Below are 7918 nucleotides of genomic sequence, written 5' to 3' on the forward strand. Positions count from 1 at the left end.
TTTTATGATTTATTATATGCAGGGCAGGCTATGAGTTTTCGGATAAAAAAATTTACTTTGCGTATTTACAAATTCCCATATTCTCTAATATCTGGATTACGGGAAAGGGGGGGGGCGTTCAGTCCTTGGGCGCGGGTTAGCCTACTTTTGGTAACGTTAACATACAAATATTAAATTCGAAAACACATTGGCTACAGCTCCGTGCGCACGATTTACCATTAAATAATGGCGATCTTGATTCAAACACAATATTATTCCTAAATGACAGCGACAACCCTGTCTATTAAACCTTCAAAATTATTATCAAAATAAGTAAATACCCTTTAAACAACAGTTTAACTTCAAATAAAGATTGTAGATCTTTATTTACTGTTTGGCTATTCCAGTAGTGACTGTTAAAGTGTTTTTGAAGAGATTCATTCAAAACCTCTGGAAAGAAGTCTTCATTAATTAAATTCTGTTTTGTTTAAATTAATAGATATTATTTAATAGACTAATTTTTATATTTATAGGCATTTAATAACGGATTAATTTGTAACATTTAATTATTATTATTTTTTCTTTTTAGATAGATTTTTGATCACCAGAAAAAATTAATTGTATATACACACACACTACCAGTAAGATTGTTAAATGTTTAACAAGTCTCCTCTGCCCACCAAGCCTTCATTTATTTGATCCAAAATACAGCAAAAACTGTAATATTGTGTTTTTTTTGTGTGTTTTTTTTTTTTTACAATTCAACTGTTTTCTATTTGAACATATTTTAAGATGCAATTTTTTAAAGTTTTGGGTCAATTAGAACTTAAAAAAAAAAAAAAAAAATTAATACTTTTATTCAGCAAGTATGCATTAAATTGATAAACCGTGACAGTATAGACATTTATAATGTTGCAAACTCTTTCTATTTCAGATAAATGCTGTTCTTTTGAGCTTTCTATTCGTCATATCCTTAAAAATATAAAAACACACAACTGTTTTCAATATTGATAATAAAAAATGTTTCTTGGGCATCATCATCATATGAGGAACTCCAACCTTTAAGGACACCAATTTTCTTTGTGAATGAATAATGTATCGTAAATAAATGCTCTTCCTTAAAATACAGTTTGCATAAGTCAGGACACTCCCATGTTAAATTATCATGATATGAACCAGATCATCAGCTCATTAGATGAGAGTTCCATGGACTGAACTAAGCGTGTCAGATAAGTGAGACATACAAAATGTTTAGAGTGGTGGATCTCGAGGACCAGGATTGAAAAATCACTGCTTTAAAGTGTTTCATTTAATATTTTTTGTTTGTTATATTTCATTTTAATAATGTGAGGCAATATTAAAAGTGGGAGAAGGTGCCAGATTTGACTTCCAAAAGTAATGTATAATAAAAACTGTAACTCTATCATTATCAGTGATTTTATGCTGCTAATTTTTTTTTTTTTCTCTCCATCCTTTAATCCATGCAGCTGTGCAAAAGGTTTTGGTGCAAGAACTGGGATATGAATAAATTGAGGTAAGAATTCACAAATATATATGTGTTAATTTCATACTTGTCTAATTATTGTTTTTGACAAATTAGCTTTGCCAAAAAAATTGATCATATATCACATTTAGTTCATATGGTTCTATTTTAGATATAATATATTTACTGAAAAAGTCTGTGCTAGTGAGAGGCTGCAATGTCTTGCACATTCACACAAAATTTAAAACAATGTATTCATTCCCGAATTAATGACAGAATTTTCAGATCATTGTTGTGGTGTATAGCAGCAGAACTTGAGTAGAATTTTCTGCTCTTTCAAAATTAATTTGGCTTCCAACTTAATTTGCCATCAGTAGTTATACAGTCAATGAAGATGAGTTTGTTACATAATGCTCCAACTCTATGGGATATCTGTATAATTGTTTTGTGTGTATGCACCATGAAAAGCCACATTTTGTATACTTTTCAGACCAGTCCTGTGGAAAAATGCAGAGAAGTTGTAATTCGATGCTTAATTGTCTACCTCTCGGAAAATCCTGAGAATCTCATCAAGCATTATGAGGTGAGCATTTAAATTCGATCAATAACCAAGTTGAGCTCCAAACCTAAATAAACAACTTGTATAATGGCAATTAATTAATTTAACCAAATTAGATGTGAGATGCTGTAAGAGATTTATTTTATTTTAAAATATAAAGGTACATTTCTTTCTCATTCTGTGTTTCAATGCAACGTATTTTCAATGCAGTGTATTTTTTGCAACAATCTGAACAATAACAAGTGATGTTGCAAGTAAATGCAGATTTGCTGTTTTTTGTTGTTGTTGTTTTTTAAGGAAACTCATGGGAACGAAGAGGAACTGGAACATCATACATTGAGGATCATCACGAAAGGTGGCTCAGCAGATGATCCTTTACAGACTGGGGTAACGCTGGAAGGCATAGAGGTGATGACGGGGTTGTCAGGTGTTGCGAAGGCTTGTGTTTATCTACTTGGCCTAATTTATGCAATCAATCTGAGTTACCCCAAAGAGCTCAGATACTCGTTTGAATTTTTTCAGAAGATTCTACTGGAACTAGACAGTGACAAACTTTCTCCAAAGGTTTACTCTCTGAAGAACAAGCTTCTTTGTTGAAACTGAGATATTGAGATATTGATGGTGTTGTTCTGACCATTACGACTCAAAATATGTTCACAAGACCTGTTTAGCCAAACGCATCTGGCTTTAGTACAGTGTTAGTTTGCAAAGATTTGATTGTAGTCTTGTTTTATTCTCAGGTTGTATGTTCCAAAAGTGAATGTTGAAAAATTTTGCATATTTGGAGAAGTGTTGCAAAGAGTGAAAAATCAAGAAAGTTTTGTGAAACTTTTGTAAAGATTGCAATCTCTCTTACAAAAAAAAGGAAAGAAAGAAAATACTTTGGTTTTGTGCTAGTTTTATTCTTAAAGGACAATTCTGGTGAAAAATGAACCTAGGGGTATTTAACACATGGTTACCAAATCGATCGTTCTCTGGGATGCGTTTTCATGATAATCGAATGTAGAGTTTTATCTCTAAAAACAGATTAGCTTATAACGCTAGTATATGGGGCATAGAATAAGCAGTAGTAAATCGCTAGTTAATACCACTAACAAAGCTCAAAATAGCCTCACACTAACACGGTAGCATAATGAGGGTCCCTACATGCAAAACGAAGCATTGAGAACTTTGTAAGTGTACAGACAGTTTAATAATTAGATACTTTATAAAGACAGTACATTACGCGTATACAGGCAGGAACCATCTTGGAAAACAGTCTCGACTAGCCGAGCCACGAACGCCGAAATGATCTGGTTGATAGGAATTACATTTGTGAAACTAATCATATGGAAATGCATGAATTATATCTGTTTATTAAAATAGTTTCTTCCGGAAACAACGGACCATATGAGATTCAAAGTCACAGTTCATCTCACTTAGCACACCGTTCGTGGCTCGGCTTGTCGAGACGGTTTTCCAAGATGGTTCCTGCCTGTATACGCGTAATGTACTGTCTTTATAAAGTATCTAATTATTAAACTGTCTGTACACTTACAAAGTTCTCAATGCTTCGTTTTGCATGTAGGGACCCTCATTATGCTACCGTGTTAGTGTGAGGCTATTTTGAGCTTTGTTAGTGGTATTAACTAGCGATTTACTACTGCTTATTCTATGCCCCATATACTAGCGTTATAAGCTAATCTGTTTTTAGAGATAAAACTCTACATTCGATTATCATGAAAACGCATCCCAGAGAACGATCTACTCGGTAACCATGTGTTAATTACCCCTAGGTTCATTTTTCACCGGAATTGTCCTTTAAGAGTTTTTTTATGTTCCAAAAGTAAATGTTGGAAAAATTTCCATTTGTCGAAATTTTGTTAAATTTCATGTGGTTTCAGGCTTTCAAGCCTTTGGCACAAAAAAAATAAAAAATAAAGTTAAATGCTTTATTGTGTGTGTTTTGCATGTTTCATTTATTTTAAGACATTGAATGTACTGGAGCAGTGCAGTAAGCAGACCAATAGCTAAAGATCTAAAATAAGTTAAAATGGTTGGTTCAACTCATTTAATTGTCTTATTTTTATATATTAATGAGCTTAAATGTTAAGTTAACAACTAAAATTTGTTTTGATCTCACATGGCCTGCATTCTGTTGGATTTACTTAAAAAGTATGATGCAAAAATGGTGCATATACATTTTAAGTAATCCCAACTTGGAATAATTTTACTTAAAATTAACAAGAAAAACTTTGTTATATGTACTTAAATATTTGAGTTCACCTAACATTCTTTACTTAAAAATATATGTAATGTGATGCATATATTTTTAAGTAAAGAATGTTGTGTGAACTCAAATATTTAAGTACATATAACAAAGTTTTTCTTGTTAATTTTAAGTAAAATTATTCCAAGTTGGGATTACTTAAAAAGTATGATGCAAAAATGGTGCATATATATTTTAAGTAAATCCAACACATCATTTTTTAGAGTGCACTCTGTTGTCACCCCCCTGGTCCGAGTTCTGACCGCTGGAAGTTTTTGAATGAAGTAATCCCGGCTACTTTCCGGGGCCACAAAACTGTGCGTTTTTACGTGAAAAAAAGATTTGCGTTTCAAAGCTTGATTAATTTAACACAAAAAAAACACGCCGGGCAAAATTCATACCTCAGTTTTAATGCGGCACTATTTTCCTTCCGTTTCTATCAATCCGCGCTGCTGTCAATGTCAACAGTGCGCACGTGACGATCAGCTCTTCCATAGTGTTTACACAATCGATCGACAACAAGGTAAAAAATATTAAATTAACAATGGTGCGAACTTGTAAATTCCCAGGCTGTGACAACAAGGATGTGCCGGGATCAAAGTTCAAATTTCATCGTTTTCCTGTATCAAATATGAATATGAGACAGCTTTGGCTGGTTGCCATCGGCTACTCAGCGGGAGCTAAATTATCTCGAATAAAGGATTTTCGTGTGTGTAGTGCTCACTTCAGCGAAGACGATTACATCTCCAACCAAGGAGGAAAAGGAAAAAACATGATTTTAAAGAGTTTTGCTGTACCAGTACCACGGGTAAGCTCTATTTACTAACTTTATGATCCCATGTCTAAACTGTACGGTAAACAAGATGATGTTTAGACTCCATTATAAAACACGTGAAAAGATGTGTAAAAAAAATATATATATATATTGTTACAATTTGCTGTGAAAAATATTTGATTGAACACACACAATTGGCTTTATGCACAGCTGCACTACTTCCAGAACTTCAACCAGCTCCTTGTTTCCTGTCTGTCATTATTGTGCAAACTTGATTAATTCAGGTGTATCTGATTATTGTTTCCATGACTACTCCATGAATTAGTTTCATCATCTGAAGTTTCGTAGTCGGACATGTTGTCGGCGAGTCGCGCTATCAGCTAATTGTCACGTGCGCACTGTTGACATTGACAGCAGCGCGGATTGATAGAAACGGAAGGAAAATAGTGCCGCATTAAAACTGAGGTATGAATTTTGCCCGGCGTGTTTTTTTTGTGTTAAATTAATCAAGCTTTGAAACGCAAATCTTTTTTTCACGTAAAAACGCACAGTTTTGTGGCCCCGGAAAGTAGCCGGGATTACTTCATTCAAAAACTTCCAGCGGTCAGAACTCGGACCAGGGGGGTGACAACAGAGTGGGTCAGTGTGTATACACTATAGTGCTGGTAAGGATTGCATACAACTTCATGTCTTAAATGGGCGAACTAACCCTTTAACTCAATGCATGGTACATACCAATATCAATGTCAATAGGAATCACCAGAAAGTTTTACTACTTTATGTATTACCAAAATGTCCTAAATCTTTATCAATAATAATTAATATTGACTCTGAGATAAGAAACCAGGTAATAACAGTTCCTATTAAATGGTTTACCTTGTCCTTTAGAAAAAGTGCAGGCCATCTCTCTCTGATCTCCTCAACTAGTATCAATACATATGAGCAAACATTTAATTTAATATGTCAAATAACATACAGTTGATTATAAAAATTATTAATACCAGACATGTTTACAACTCCTTAAAGGCCAAGTCCAAGTCAAGTCTTTGTTAATTACAATAATTACCTTAAAGAAATATTGTTAAAAAAGGAACAGTTTTGAACTTTCAAAACTTTTTTACTTCAAAAATTATTTCCATTACACGAGAGTAGATGTTAAAACTTCATGCTGATTTGTACTCGGCTTTCGCCAAGATAAGCACCAACTAAGACATAGCTATACAGTAACCTATGCTTCTCCATCCATTTACGCTTCTTTCCATATGGTGATGTAAATCTCCTTCTGTCTAGTGTTAACACGCGTCAGCACACACAACGGCTGCAACCACAGTGCGGTCCCCCCATGACAACCGTCTGGATTGAGCTGAGTAGGGGACATCTCTAGGGTCTTCAAGTGGGCACTTTCCGTCCTCAGTGTTTCGTCGACTAGCCCACGACACCTCAAGAGGGCTCGACACCCCCCTCCGTCCCCCACTCAACTCAGCCCAGCTTACTGACCTCTACATCCCTCCTGCTGCTGAGACCTAACCACAATCTCACAATCTCTCCGCAACCCATCCATACACGCCAACCCATTTGACTAAGGCTGTCGAGCCCCACTGGTGCGTTAATATGCAGTTCCAGTGGCAACGGTTCCGTATGGCATACCACCTACCGCAAAACACAATATCTGCCCAACCACCCGTCATTCACGCAATATACACAGGAACGTAATGACTGTAAATACTATACAACCTATACAAATAAACCAACAGACTCTTCAAGTTTTCAAGAATTCTACGAAACCGTAGCATGGCGGCCTGTACACAGCCAGCTAGAATCTTTCCGTCTCAACCACAGCCAGTTGCTGCTCCTTTCTGCTGCTTCAGATAAGTTTTTTACTGTGCGACGCAACTCTTGGCCACTGAATCCGACGTCTCTGAGGATCCGGGTTGTAGAGTGTGCCACAAAACCTCGACAACCCACTTCCACTGGATAAACCTGGACTCTCCATCCTCGCTGTTCTGCTAAAGTGGCCAGATGAGCATACCGCAGTTTCTTCCTCTCATATGCCTCATCTACCCCATCCTCCCATGGCACTGTTAACTCTGTTGAACAATGCGTGCTGATCCAGACCACAAAATAATATCTGGTCGTAGGTTAGTGGTGGCAATCTCAGGTGGAAAAATAAGCTGTTGATCAAGATCAGCCAGCATCTTCCAGTCCCTAGCAGTTTCCAGTTGTCCTGGGCGAGAATTGGTGTTAGAACATTTTCTTGGTGGTTGCTCGCCTGGGCGGAGGAATATTGTCTTCTGCGTGTAATGTTTTGCTAGAACAGGCGGCAACTTATTGGTCATACTACGCTTGCCTTCCAATGCTAAAGCCAAACATCGCAATACTTGGTCATGGCGCCAAGTAAACCGACCTTGGCTAAGAGCCACCTTACATCCTGTCAAAATGTGCCTTAATGTGGCAGGTGATGAACACAAAGGACAAGAGGGATCCTCTCCTACCCAGAGGTTTAGGTTCTGCGGTGATGGGAGAACATCATATGTTGACCTAATAAGGAAACTGATCCTACTCTCTTCCATTGACCAAAGGTCTTGCCAGCCCCTTTTGCGTTGTTCCACACTCTCCCATCTCATCCACTCGCCCTGCTTGGCCTGGGAAATGGCCTTTATACATCTCATCCTCTCCTCCTGCTTTCGCACCTCGTTGACTACCAGCTTCCTCCTTTGAGCTAGGCCTGCCTTGTGCCATTTAGGAGGAGCTAAACTGAGCCCAAAACCCCCTCTTCCATGCTGTACCTGTCCCACGATATCCCCAATTTGAAGGTCAGCCTTTGCCTCTACTGCAGATTTTTTTGCTGACCACTTTCTACCAGTTTTTACCACA

This window comes from Siphateles boraxobius, unplaced genomic scaffold, assembly GCF_051911475.1.
Source record: "Siphateles boraxobius isolate OS27281-9 unplaced genomic scaffold, OSU_SipBor_1 33, whole genome shotgun sequence".
Taxonomy (NCBI): Eukaryota; Metazoa; Chordata; class Actinopteri; order Cypriniformes; family Leuciscidae; genus Siphateles; species Siphateles boraxobius.